This window comes from Zeugodacus cucurbitae, chromosome X (genome assembly GCF_028554725.1).
Source record: "Zeugodacus cucurbitae isolate PBARC_wt_2022May chromosome X, idZeuCucr1.2, whole genome shotgun sequence".
Taxonomy (NCBI): domain Eukaryota; kingdom Metazoa; phylum Arthropoda; class Insecta; order Diptera; family Tephritidae; genus Zeugodacus; species Zeugodacus cucurbitae.
This window is the reverse complement of record NC_071672.1, coordinates 1,206,312-1,220,871: the sequence shown is the minus strand read 5'-3', so window position 1 is coordinate 1,220,871 and position 14,560 is coordinate 1,206,312.

Genomic DNA, 14,560 nt, shown 5'->3' with positions numbered 1-14,560 from the left:
TGGGATCGTGTGATTCAACGGCTAGAGGAACTTGGCTGTTCGGAAATTAGTCTCTGGCGGAGCTTCTTTTCGGACAGGAAAGCCTCTATCGTTGGTATGAATGGGAGTGTGAAAATTGGAGTGGTTCGTGGCTGCCCGCAGGGATCCATCTGTGGTCCATATATTTGGAACCTCATGATGGACTCACTGCTTGGGCAGCTCGAACCACTCTGCAGGTGTTGTGCGTATGCGGATGACCTGCTTCTTTTAGTTGAAGGCTGTTCGAGGTCTGAGATTGAAAGGGTAGGAGGGCAATTGTTGGAGATTGCTCATAATTGGGGTGTGGGTGTGGGTGTTGACATATCGATGGATAAAACGGTGACAATGCTCTTAAAGGGTAGACTGTCACCGGGGCGTCCACCGGTTGTCCGTGTGAATGGGGTCAGCATCAGGTATGTGACGCAAGTCAAATATCTGGGTTTGACCATGAGTGAAAGAATGTGTTTTACTCCACACTTAGTGAATGTGAAGCGGCGGCTGCAGGCGATTGTTGGTAGTGTCAGGCGCGTTTTACGGAGTGATTGGGGTCTCGGGCGTCGTGCTGTTCGCTCCATATATCGAGGTTTGTTTGTGGCCTGTGCCACTTATGGATCTCCTTATGGTGGAAGGTGGCTACGATGGTTTCGGGTCATCGAAAACTTCTTTCTATACAGCGTTGCATGATGCTTGCCTGTTTGCCTGTATGTCGCACCGTTTCTACGGATGCGTTGCAGGTTTTATTGGGTGTGCCCCCTCTTGACCTGATTGTTTTACAGCGTGCTGTTTCTTTCAGGTTGAGGAGGGGTTTGAGTGTGTTATTGCTGCGGAATGAATGGATTTCTGACGATGATGTGGAGAGGTTGGGATATCTAGGAAGCAAGAGGCTTCTAGATGACAGGGTTAGGAGTAGGTGGCAAGACCGTTGGGATAATAGTCCTAACGGTCGTGTGACTTATGAGTACATTCGGGATGTTGGGTTTGTTGGGGAAAACCCAGATTTCAGATTCTGTCTGAGTCTGGGTTTCCTACTTACGGGGCATGGGCCTTTGAATGCTTTTTTGCATCAGAGGCGCCTCTCTGATGGAATGGAATGTATGTGTGGGGCGCGTGTTGAGGATTGGGTGCATGTTATTGCTGAATGCCCGATGAACTCGGACATTAGGGACCTTGGGGGTATGGGGATTAGTTGGACTGATGGACGGTTAGATGTTAGTGGTGTGATCTCCACTAGTTGGGATGCCGAACGATTAGAATTATTTGGTGTGTTTGCGCGTGAGGTGTTTAAGCGGCGAAGACAATTAGCTGGAAACTAAGTATAGTTTCTTTGTGTGAATGGTGTGTGTATTGTGTGTGTATTGGATGAGAGAATGGGGTCCAACCCCTGGTCACCAGTCCAGAGCAGTATGGAAGCTCAACTGGTAGTAGTTTCAACTACGAGGTCTGACCGGAGACTTAATTCTGGTACCACGGGGAGTAGGAGCCCTTGGAGTTCGCTCCAAACTACTCGTGCGGACTGGCCCCTCGGGGAGTATCGTGGTGGTTGTGGTTTAATACCCGAATGCGGGGAGAGTGATATTTGTCGCTCAATGTGGAGTTGCATTGCAACCGGGTGCTGGACCCAAAGTACGGCAGAGGTTTTAGATAGGCCTCGAACCTCACCAAGGTGGTTAGTGTGTCCATTCCACACGCCAATTGGTACTGAATAATGCATTGCATTTTTCGGGGCGCTGATCATCGCATTGATTTGATCCGCTGTGCTTTTGAGCACCGTGAGGTAAGGCCGTCGTCGGCAGGTACTCACGTTAATATTGGCTTTAGATGTCCCTATCTACTCATTCGTTAGTTGGCTTTCGACGCGGATAGACGTGCGTGCGCATCGTGATTTTTCTTGGTAAGTTTTTCTTTGCGATTTTTTGGTGGAATTTTTCGGTATTTCCTTTTGTGCGGACATTTGTTTACGCGGTGTGTGATAGGCACCGTTATTGCCTGGCGTGGGTAGCTAGTGTTGTTGTTGCTACGGTCGCGTGTGATTTTGTGCGACTGCACACTTTTGTGCATTCTTCGCATTTTTGTGCGCGCGTGGTAACGGGTTTCGGTACGGGCGAGTGTTTTTGTACAGTCGCGGTTGACTGTACGGCGTGTACTGGTAAGTATAACTTTGTTGTTTTCCTTAAGTAGCGTGGGTATCCACACGTTTGTTGTTGGTGGGCTGTCGCACAGTGTCAGTGGTTTACCGTGTTGTTGGTATTCCCACTGGCTGGATTGCCTACCGGTGAGTGCTGTGCTGAGCGCCTGGCGTTCAGTTGCACTTGTTTCGGGTTTGCTCGGACAGTTTTGCCCAAAGGGTGCCTGGGGCTGTCCCAGTGCTGAGGTCGCTGACTGTTGCGTCGACTGCGGTCGTAGCAGAGTGCTGTTAAGCCCACAGTGCGGTTGGTACAGTGCCACAGCGGTTGACTCGCGACCGTTACGGGGACATTGATCTGTCCGGCGGTCTTTTTGAGTAGCCTTTTCAGAACTTTGGCTGGGTTGTGGGCTGTGCCCTCGCGAGAGCGCATTAACCGACTGCTTGGGTGGTGACTGCTACAGAGCGAGTATACGTGTGAGTCAGTGTCTTCAGTGCGTTCAGTTGCACGTGGCTGGAGAGCAGCTGTTTCGGGTTTTACCTGAGCAGGTAGCTTCTGCGCCAGTGTTCGCCGGCGTAACAGCCTGCCTAGGGTTAGGCCGATGGTGGGAATGGCTCCACCACGGAGGAGGAGGGTTAAGTCCCTCGCTGAAAGCCACGTGTCGGGCCCCATAACAGTGATGGTGGAAACGTCGTCGGGTGATGAGGAGGTGAGGCCACCGGTGAGGTCTCCGCCGCGGAGGAGGGCGCGTTTGGGGTCGCCTCTGTTGATGAAATCACAGGATGGTGGGAGTGAGAGCGGTAGCGGAATAGGTGGCACCGCTGAAAAAGCGGTTGCTCACCCCGCAGTTTCGGGTGCTTCCAAGCCGGCCGAGAGTGGCGGTAACAGCGGCACTGGGAAGGGCGTCGTGAAGAAGAGTGTCGCAAAAAAGAGCGTCGCGAAGGAGGGATCGACGAAAGTCAGCTCGGGGAAGGAGGGGGGGAAACGTGAGGGTAGAGTTAATGGGGGTGTGGTTGGGGGAGGCGCTATCAGCCATGTTGCTGCCATGAAGGCAGTGACGGCCGAGTTGAACGCCTTGGTGTTTGGGGCTAAGGACTTTGAGGTCACTACTGCGAAGGGGCTGATGGAGCTTGCCTCGAAGTACGAGGCACTCCTGATGACGGTAGTAACCGAGAATGCCCATCTTCGCGGTCAAGTTGACGCTCTCAGCGGGGGTGTGGGGGATATATTCCCCAACCGAAGAGGTCGGTTGTGGGTTTGGCTCCGGCTGAGTCGGTGCGTGCAGGTGCTGGTGCAACACAGGTGCTGGAGGCGATTGCTCCGGCATTGCCGAAGCCCGTGGAGACGTGGTCGGTGGTGGTGTGCAGCAAGGCCCCGACGACTTCCTCTAAGGAAGTCATCAAAAAGGTGGTGAAAGAGGTGGGACCTTCCCTCGGAGTGCGAGTGCACGAGGTGAAGCCGATTAAGGGTGGTGGGGTGGTTATTCGCACCCCCTCTGTCTTAGAGAGGGAAAAGGTGGCGAATAATGCCAAATTCGGAGAGGTGGGATTGAATGTGACTGTGAACCGGAAGTTGGGTCCGCGGGTTGTGGTTCAGGGGGTTCACACCGAAATCTCCCATGATGACTTCATGGAGGAGCTCTTTCGGTTGAACTTCCCGGACGTCAGCCCTGAGGCACGAAAGTCAGATGTGCGGATGGTCAGTCGGCCCTGGAAGGAGGCCGCTGATGGTAGCACCAACGTTGTCCTTGAGGGTTCGGACAAATCAATGTCCGCCCTCTTGGAAGCGGGAAGGTGCTACATAAAGTGGTTTTCCTTCAGGGTTCGACCGGATACCCCTGTTGCTGGCTGAGTGTAGGGCCAAATCAGATGCACCCCATTGTCGCAACTGTGCATTTAAGGGTAGGCCAGCTGGGCATCTTATGATGTCCGCTGTCTGCCCCATATACTGTGGTGTTGTTGAGCGCGCCCTCGCCAGACACTGATGGGGGGTATCTTTCAGCTAAATTGTCAGGGATCGTATGCCGTGATGTGTGAGTTGGGGGGTTGTATGCTTGAGGGTGGGTGCGGCATTGCCTTACTCCAGGAGCCCTACACCACCTATGGTGTGGTTCGGGGTCTTACTGGGATTTTCAGGGTCTTTACGGACCTTGGTGGTAATGCCGCAATTGTTGTGACGGATCCAAACTACGATTGCGTAGTGTTGGATTCGTCGCAACAGGGGGTGTGTGTTTCAGTAGAGGGGGAGTTCGGTAGAATGATTGTCGCTAGTTTGTATTGCAAATTTAGCGAGCCCCTGGAGCCCTACCTGGGCTACATGGATAAGCTACTACTACTGGGGAGTAGTAGCCCATTTATCCTGGGGTTGGATGCAAATGCCTCGTCCTCGATGTGGTTTAGTAAGGTATCCAGACATTCGTCTGGATATCAAAGCCACATCCGAGGCGAGGTATTGAGTGAATGGGTGGTGGCTAAGAGCCTCCACATTTTGAATGAGCCGAGTGAATGATTTACGTTTGAGGGGCCTAGGGGCATGAGTGATATTGACGTAACGTTAATGAATGAGGCAGCAAGGAGAGCGTTTGACGTCAGTTGGGAGATTAGGGGAGGGTGGGGATTGAGTGACCATAATTTGATACAAATTATGGTTTCTCCGAAATCCCCACCCTCGGCGTACGAGGGTCCATTGCGGCGATGGCGTACCTCTGGTACTGACTGGAACCAATATGGACAGAATGTAAGGGAAGCGGTATTGGAAATACCGCTTAGTGAGTTTGAGGAATTGGGGGTGGACGAGCAAATTGCTCGGCTGTATGAGTTGGTCTGGTGTGTTAATGATAGGGTTTTCAGGAAATATCAAAGTTCTAGGATTAGGAAATTTAAGTGGTGGACGAATGAGTTAACCTTGAAGAGGAGGACTGTCCGGCGGTTGAGACGAAAGTTTCAGCGTGCTCGGCGGTCCAATTCGGATAGGTTATCCCAGATCAGATATGATTTTAGTTGTGCGGTTAGAGAGTATAAGGATATGCTTGTGAAAATAAAAGAAGAAGAATGGAGGAGCTTTGTTGGGGAGAATAGGGACGACCTCTGGGGGCAGGTCTACAGGATCTGCAGGGGTCGTAAGAGGCAGGATATCACCTCTCTCCGCGTTGGAGACTCTGTGTTATCAACGTGGAGAGAGTGTGCGGAGGTCCTGTTAAGAGCGTTCTTTCCCAAGGCTGAGGTTCAGGCACCTCAAGCACAAGAGGTACCTGTTCCTCCACTAGAAGATGAGGAGTTGGGATACGCCTTTGGCCTGGTTAGGTCTAAACGGTCCCCAGGTTTTGATGGTTTGAACGGAGAGATGTGCAAAAGCTTGTGGAAGTTCATTCCGGAATACTTGGAGGCCATTTATAACAAATGCGTGTGGGAGGGATATTTTCCACGTGAGTGGAAAAGTGCCAGGGTCGTCCCTCTCCTGAAGTCCCCTGATAAGATCAGGAGTGATCCTCGTTCTTATCGGGGCATCAGCCTTCTTCCGGTGCTTGGAAAAGTACTGGAGAGGGTTATGGTGGAACGACTTCAGGAGCTAACGCGGGGTATGTGGTCGGATAGGCAGTATGGGTTCAGGAAAGGACGCAGTGTGGAAGATGCGTGGATGTATGTACAGAATGTTGTTAGGGAGAATGTCAACAAGTATGTCCTAGGCATATTTGTTGACTTCAAGGGGGCATTCGATTATCTGATCTGGGATCGAGTGATAGAACGGTTAGAAGCCTCCATCGTTGGAATGAATGGGAGTGTGGAGATTGGAGTGGCTCGTGGCTGTCCGCAGGGATCCATATGTGGTCCATATATATGGAACCTCATGATGGACTCTCTGCTTGGACAGCTCGTACCACTCTGTAAGTGTTGTGCGTATGCGGACGACCTTCTTCTCCTTGTTGAAGGTCGCTCAAGGCGTGAGTTGGATCGGGTGGGAGGACAATTTTTAGAAATTGTCCACAATCGGGTGATAAGTGTGGGTGTAGACATCTCGATGGACAAAACGGTGACAATGCTTTTAAAAGGCAGACTGTCACCGGGGCGTCCACCGGTTGTCCGTGTGATTGGGGTCGGCATCAGGTATGTGACGCAAGTCAAGTACCTGGGGTTGACCATGAGTGAAAGAATGTGTTTTACTCCACACTTGGTGAGTGTGAAGGTGCGACTGCAGGCGGTCGTAGGTAAGGTTATGCGCGTTTTACGGAGTGATTGGGCCTCGGACGTCGTGCTGTTCGCACCATATACCGCGGCTTGTTTGTGGCCTGTGCCACTTATGGAGCTGCTGTATGGTGGCGAACTACCACGACGGTCTTCGGTCGCCGAAGGCTCCTCTCCGTCCAGCGTTGCATGATGCTCGCCTGTCTGCCTGTATGTCGCACTGTTTCTACGGATGCGTTGCAGGTGTTACTAGGTGCGCCCCCTCTTGACCTGGTTGTCATACAGCGTGCTGTATCATTCAGGTTAAGAAGGGGTCTGAGTGTGTCATTGCTGCGGAATGATTTGATTTCCGATGATGATGTGGAGAGGGAGGAATATCTAGGGAGCAAGAGGCTTCTAGATGATAGGGTCAGGTGTAGGTGGCAAGACCGTTGGGACAGTAGTCTCAATGGTCGGGTGACTTATGAGTACATCCGGGACGTTAGGTATGTAGAAGGAAACCCAGACTTCAGATTTTGTCTAAGTCTGGGTTTCCTGCTTACGGGGCATGGGCCTCTTAATGCATTCTTGCATAAGAGGCACCTTGCAGATAGTCCAGAGTGTATGTGTGGGGCATGTGTTGAGAATTGGGAGCATGTTATAGCGGAATGCCCGATGTACTCAGACATTAGGGACCTTGGGGGTATGGGGATTAGTTGGACTGATGGACGGTTAGATGTTAGTGGTGTGATCTCCACTAGTCGGAATGCCGAACAGTTAGGGTCGTTTGAAAGATGTGCGCGTGTGTTGTTCAGGCGGCGAAGACAATTGGCTGAAGACCGGGGTTAGCTTCTGGTGTGAAAGGTGTATGAATTGGTTGAGAGAATGGGATTCAATCCATGGTCACCAGTCCAGAGCTGTATGGAAGCTCAACTGGTATTAGTTTCGGCTACGAGGTCTGACCGGAGACTTAATTCTGGTACCACGGGGAGCAGGAGCCCTTGGAGTTCGCTCCAACCTGCTCATGCGGACTGGCCCCTCGGGGAGTATCGTGGTGGTTGTGGTTCAATACCCAAATGCGGGGAGAGTGACTTTGGTCACTCAATGTGGAGTTGCATTGCAACCGGGTGCCGGACCCACAGTACGGCAGAGGTTTTAGATAGGCCTCGAACCCCACCAAGGTGGTTAGTGTGTCCATTCCACACGCCAATTGGTACCGAATAATGCGTAGCATTTTCGGGGCGCTGATCATCGCATTGATTTGATCCGCTGTGCTTTTGAGCACCGTGGAGTAAGGCCGTCGTCGGCAGGTACCCACGTTAATCCCACCGGACGTTGTCCCTATCTACTCATTCATTCGTTAGTTGGCTTTCGACGCGGATAGACGTGCGTGCGCATCGTGATTTTCTTGGTAACGGGTTTCGGTACGGGCGAGTGTTTTTGTACAGTCGCGGTTGACTGTACGGTGTGTACTGGTAAGTACAGCATTGTTGTTTTTAGAAGTAGCGTGGGTATTCACACGTTTGTTGTTGGTGGGCTGTCGCACAGTTTCAGTGGTTTACCGTGTCCCGGTGGGACGTATTCCCGGTGGGACGTATACCATAGCTGAGCTCAAAGCGACCGGGGAGGTCGACAGGTCGCGGATAGCCGGACGGCCTGTAGTAGCAGGTTAGTTGCGAAATAAGTTTAAGCGAATAAGCAATCCCCGACGATGAGCGACAGGAGCGGAGGAAGCGATTAAAAGTCAGCAAACCGAAGATGTTCCTGTGACAGTGGCGAACCGACACCGCCTCTTAGAAATAGGTGTCCACCTCAAAACCTCAACATGCATATGCATGTTGAGTAGTACAAAAACCCAGGCGCGACGGACCCATAATGGGCGGCTTCCTGGTCAGCGTCTGTTCACCATGTTAGGTGCGGCTGATTTAACAATCTGACCGGTACACTGCGCGGCGCACTGGGAGTCCCTGGAAATCTTGACAGCGACGTCTCCGCTGGTGAGAATAAAAGGGTGATGTGAGCTTGCTCTGCCGAGGTGTTAGCCGCGCAGTGTATCAGTAAACAGCCACTTCGGTCCTTGGTCAGGGAGTGTGTACTGGACGCAGGGGTAGTAGCCTGCGTTGCTCCGGGCGAGCGCCGGTCCGTCCGTGTTTTCCTTGACTGGTAAAGCGTAGAACAGGCCTCAGGGAACTGGGGTAGGAGCAGTGTCTCCGAGGGTATACCCGTTCCTGTTATTTCGGCCCGCCCCCTACACACGATGCGCTGAATAAAACACGAAGTATGGAGAATGAATTGAGAACAAACAGCAGCAGCAATATATACGGTATAACGAGTAGTGGCACTCAGAGTCCAAGTGGTGGTAACAAGATGTCAGAAGTGGATCTGACCAGTAGAACGACTAGCACTAGTGGAGTTAGCACTGAAGCTGACCCCTTTAAACGTGCCTCAAGACTTGTGCGATCGCCTATAAAAGTGCTTTCGGTGGAAAAGCCTGCGAGAGCGAGATCTTCGCCACCTGCACTACAAGATAGAGCGCCTACAACAGAATCGACGCAAACCGGTAATGACGTCATGTCAGAATTAGGGGAAACCATTAGGAAGTTGACAGAAGCAATGCGCCTGCCACAACGATCGATCAACGACCAAATCCGTGGCCTACTTAGCTCCGTGACGAAACTACACGCACGCGCTCAAAGGGAGCTTAACAAATCCATAGAGAATAAGCGGAATGTCCCTCTTAGACTCACATCGGTGGATTTTACGCCGAAGAGACCCCGCTAGGAGGAGCCGCAGACTCGAAGGACGCCGCCTAAGAAAAAAGCAAGTCAAGGGGAAGTGCTAAAGATGAGCAGGTCAAGCGCAAAATACAGACCAAGAAGGCATCCTATGCCCCACGTCCGAGACCGGATGCAATAATTATCGCACGAGCTGGAAACATGTCATATAGCGATATACTCAAAGCTGTCAAAAAGGAAGATACCCTGCGAGAGCTCGGGGAGAATGTCTCCAGGATCAGGAAGACGGCAAAAGGCGCGATTCTGCTGGAAATGAAGAAGACGCAGATGTTGAATACGGGCCGATATCAAAACGAGATATGCAAGGTACTAGGAGACCAGGCGCTGATAAGAGCTGTAACCCATGAGATAGCGGTGGAGATACGCGACCTTGACGAAGTAACCACTAAGGATGACATAGTTGTGGCAATTAGATCGGAAATTAAGGAGTTGAGCTCCTTCGAGGAAAAGGCGATCAAAAACATCAGGAAGGCATATGCGGGCACGCAGACGGCGGTAATTAGCCTACCAGCAACGGACGCAAAACGACTTATTGACGCTCACAAGATTAAAATTGGATGGGTGGTCTGTAGAATAAGGGAAAAGCCAAATCTAAAAAAGTGTTTCAGGTGCCTAGAATATGGGCATCTGGCGAGGGCGTGTACCAGTGAAGATGACAGAAGCCAAAGTTGTGCGAGGTGTGGTGAAAAGGGGCACTTCGCAAAAGAATGTGACAAATCGCCATCATGTGCAGCATGCAAAAGCAAGGGACAAAAGGATACAGGTCACCGTATTGGAAGTTGGAGATTTCCCCTTTATCAAGCGGCGTGCAGAAACTCCAAATGAGAATTGTACAAATCAACCTTAATCACTGTGAAGCGGCCCAAGAACTATTGACTCAGACACTATATGAGAAAAAGGCAGATGTGGCATTAATATGTGAACAGTATAAGGACAGAAGTGCTGGTACCTGGATTTCGGACAAAGAGAGGAAAGCTGCCATATGGGTCTGTGGGGACAATGCCTTTCAAGACAAGCCGCTCCAAGGGAAATCCTTCTACACACGTGCGAAAGTTGGTGGAATATACTTCTACAGTTGCTATATTCCCCCCAGTGTTCTGCAAAACGACTATGAAATAATACCGCGTAGAAGGTTACCCGCAGTTGTGGAAGCCATGATAATCGATGAGAAAGAAATTATCGAGGTGGCGGAGAGATTCGGCAACGCAAAGGCGTCTGGACTTGATGGCATCCCGAACAAGGCACTCAAAATAGCCATCAATCAAAACAAAAGTGTGTTCACCGAGCTTTATACGCGGTGCTTAAACGAAGGAGTTTTTCCAAAAGTGTGGAAAAAACAGCGCTTAGTCCTACTACAGAAGCCGAATAAACCGGCAGGTGAGCCGAGTGCGTATCGACCACTTTGCATGATCGACACCATGGGTAAAATACTGGAGAGGTTGACCTGCGCACGTCTGGAACGCCACCTAGAAGATGAGCCATCTGGTCTATCTGATAACCAATTCGGCTTCAGAAGACGTCGGTCCACCATAGACGCTGTAGGAAAAGTGACTGTTATTGCGGCCAAAGCCATATCGGGCACCAGATGGATGTTCGGTGAGAAAGAATATTGTGCGGTTGTCACACTTGACGTAAAAAATGCTTTCAACTCGGCATACTGGCCGAACATTATAAGCGCACTGGAGGCGAGAAATACACCGATGTATCTACTGCGAATAATTAGTAGATATCTGTCTGATAGGCTGCTATTGTACGATACCGATGTAGGTCCAAAAAAGTACGTGGTGGCAGGTGGAGTACCGCAAGGCTCAGTATTGGGTCCGTTATTATGGAATGTGTTGTATGATGGTGTGTTACGCCTACCCCTGCCAAAAGGCGCCCAAATAATTGGCTATGCGGACGACATCGCCGTGACGATCGTTGCGAAGGAACTTTTCCACATTCAAAGCGTTTGCAATGAGACCACTGCAAAATTCAAAGATTGGCTCACCAGAACTAAACTACAGCTTGCTGGGGAAAAGACTGAAGCTGTTCTTATCACGAGCAGGAAAAAACTGGAAACGGTCACCCTAAATATTGATGGGTACAATGTTGTAACACAAAATGCACTGAGGTATCTCGGCGTTATGATCGATGCGAGGCTGAATTTCAAGGCACACATCGAGAAAGCATGTGGCAAAGCAGCTAAAGTGACAGCGGCCCTATCGAGAATCATGGCCAACATTGGCGGACCCAGCCATAGTAGGAGAACTCTACTAGCTAAAGTTTGCCAATCAGTACTGATGTACGCGGCTCCTATATGGGGGATGGCTTTACATCAAAAAACATGTGCCAACAAGGCAAAGACAGTTTCTAGACTAAGCGCCATTAGAGTTGCCTGCGCGTTTAGAACGTTGTCACACGAAGCTGTTGGTATCATAGCTGGCCTTATGCCACCGGATATAATGGCTTCGGAGCTTAGCAGAGTCTATCGAAAGACAAAACTTGTGAATAGGCGCCTAACGGACGATGAGCGCAAAGAGGAGAGACAGGTGAAACTTAACGAGTGGCAAGCGCAATGGGATGCGGCAGAAAAAGGAAGATGGACCTATAGACTCATTAAGAACGTATCAACCTGGATTGGTAGGCTACATGGAGAGACAGACTTCTATCTGACCCAGTTCCTGTCTGGGCATGGCTGTTTCAGGCAGTACCTCCACAGGTTCGGCCACGACGACAATATTGAATGTTCCTTCTGCAGAAGTGCAGAAGAAAATGCAGAACATATATTTTTCTCCTGCTCGAGATATGTAAAGGAGAGAACCTCGATAGAGCAGATAATTAATGAAGTAATGACGCCTGATAATATAGTGAGTCACATGTTGCAATCGCAGCTGGTGTGGGCTAAAATGAAGGAGTGGACCGCTATAGCGATCCAAGAACTTAGGGTTAAAGAACGACAGCGCAGAAGTATAATACAAAGTGAATAACCCTGCGGGGAGTATCTGAAGTGGCATAGTGGCCCAGCTTGGTCCTGCGAAGTAGTGCTTAACGGCGGTCCCGCAGGTCCAATTATAAGCTATAGGAGCCGAAATTCAGGGTTTAGTACGCAGGCATACTGTTTCGCAAGTCCAACATAGTTGGGCGTGGTCCCGAATGAGGTGTATCTTTAGCAGACAGTATGAATCGTGCATACTGGTAACATACATTACCAGTATCTTTTGAAGATTCCCCCTTCGGAAACGTGTTGTAGGTATTCCTGCTGGCTGGATTGCCTACCAGTGAGTGCTGTGCTGAGCGCCTGGCGTTCAGTTGAACTTGTTTCGGGTCTGCTCGTACAGTTGTGCCCAAAGGGTGCCTGGGTGTCGCCTCTGTTGATGAAATCGGAGGATGGTGGGAGTGAGAGCAGTAGCGGAATAGGTGGCACCGCTGAAAAAGCGGTTGCTCACCCCGCAGTTTCGGGTGCTTCTCAGCCGGCCGAGAGCGGCGGTAACAGCGGCACTGGGAAGGGCGTTGCGGATAAGGGATTCGCGGATAAGGGCGTCGTGAAAAAGGGTGTCGCAAAAAAGAGCGTCGCGAAGGAGGGATCGACGAAAGTCAGCTCGGGGAAGGAGGGAGGGAAACGTCAGGGTGGAGATAATGGGGCTGTGGTTGGGGGAGGCGCTATCAGCCATGTTGCTGCCATGAAGGCAGTGACGGCCGAGTTAAACGCCTTAGTGTTGGGGGCTAAAGACTTTGAGGTCACTACCGCGAAGGGGCTGATGGAGCTTGCCTCGAAGCACGAGGCGCTCCTGATGACGGTAGTAACCAAGAATGCCCATCTTCGCGGTCAGGTTGACGCTCTCAGGGGGGGATGTGGGGGATATATTCCCCAACCGAAGAGGTCGGTTGTGGGTTTGGCTCCGGCTGAGTCGGTGCGTGCGCCTTCAGCACCTGTGTTGGAGGCGATTGCTCCGGCATTGCCGAAGCCCGTGGAGACGTGGTCGGTGGTGGTGTGCAGCAAGGCCCCGACGACTTCCTCTAAGGAAGTCATAAAAAAGGTGGTGAAAGAGGTGGGACCTTCCCTCGGAGTGCGAGTGCACGAGGTGAAGCCGATTAAGGGTGGTGGGGTGGTTATTCGCACCCCCCTCTGTCTTAGAGAGGGAAAAGGTGGCGAATAGTGCCAAATTCGGGGAGGTGGGATTGAATGTGACTGTTAACCGGAAGTTGGGTCCGCGGGTTGCGGTTCAGGGGGTTCACACCGAAATCTCCCATGATGACTTCATGGAGGAGCTCTTTCGGTTGAACCTCCAGGACGTCAGCCCTGAGGCACGAAAGTCAGATGTGCGGATGGTCAGTCGGCCCAGGAAGATGGCCGCTGATGGTAGCACCAACGTTGTCCTTGAGGGTTCGGACAAATCAATGTCCGCCCTCTTGGAAGCGGGAAGGTGCTACATAAAGTGGTTTTCCTTCTGGGTTCGACCGGATACCCCTGTTGCTGGCTGCTTCCGGTGTATGGGTTTTGACCATAGAGTGGCTGAGTGTAGGGCCAAATCAGATGTCTGTAGGAGTTGCGGTCAAGAAGGCCACAGAGCTACCGGTTGCGTCAATGCACCCCATTGTCGCAACTGTGCATTTAAGGTTAGGCCAGCTGGGCATCTTATGATGTCCGCTGTCTGCCCGATATACCCTCCATCAGCTAAATTGTCAGGGATCGTATTCCGTGATGTGTGAGTTGGGGGGTTGTATGCTTGAGGGCATTGCCTTACTCCTGGAGCCCTACACCACCAATGGTGTGCTTCGGGTTCTTCCGGGAGTTTTCAGGGTCTTTACGGACCTTGGGGGTAATGCCGCAATTGTTGTGACTGATCCAAACTACGATTGCGTAGTGTTGGATTCGTCGCAACAGGGGGTGTGTGTTTCAGTAGAGGGGAGTTCGGTGGAATGATTGTCGCTAGTTTGTATTGCAAATTTAGCGAGCCCCGGCGATGGCGTACCTCTGGTACTGACTGGAACCAATATGGACAGAATGTAAGGGAAGCGGTATTGGAAATACCGCTTAGTGAGTTTGAGGAACTGGGACGAGCAAATTGCTCAGCTGTATGAGTTGGTCTGGTGTGTTAATGATATGGTTTTCAGGAAGTATGAAAGTTCTAGGATTAGGAAAATTAGGTGGTGGACGAATGAGTTAACCTTGAAGAGGAGGACTGTCCGGCGGTTGAGACGAAAGTTCCAGCGTGCTCGGCGGTCCAATTCGGATAGGTTATCCCAGATCAGATATGATTTTAGTTGTGCGGTTAGAGAGTATAAGGATATGCTTGTGAGAATAAAAGAAGAGGAATGGAGGAGCTTTGTTTGGGAGAATAGGTATGACCCCTGGGGGCAGGTCTACAGGATCTGCAGGGGTCGTAAGAGGGAGGATATCACCTCTCTCCGCGTTGGTGACTCTGTGTTATCAACGTGGAGAGAGTGTGCGGAGGTTCTGTTAGGAGCGTTCTTTCCCAGG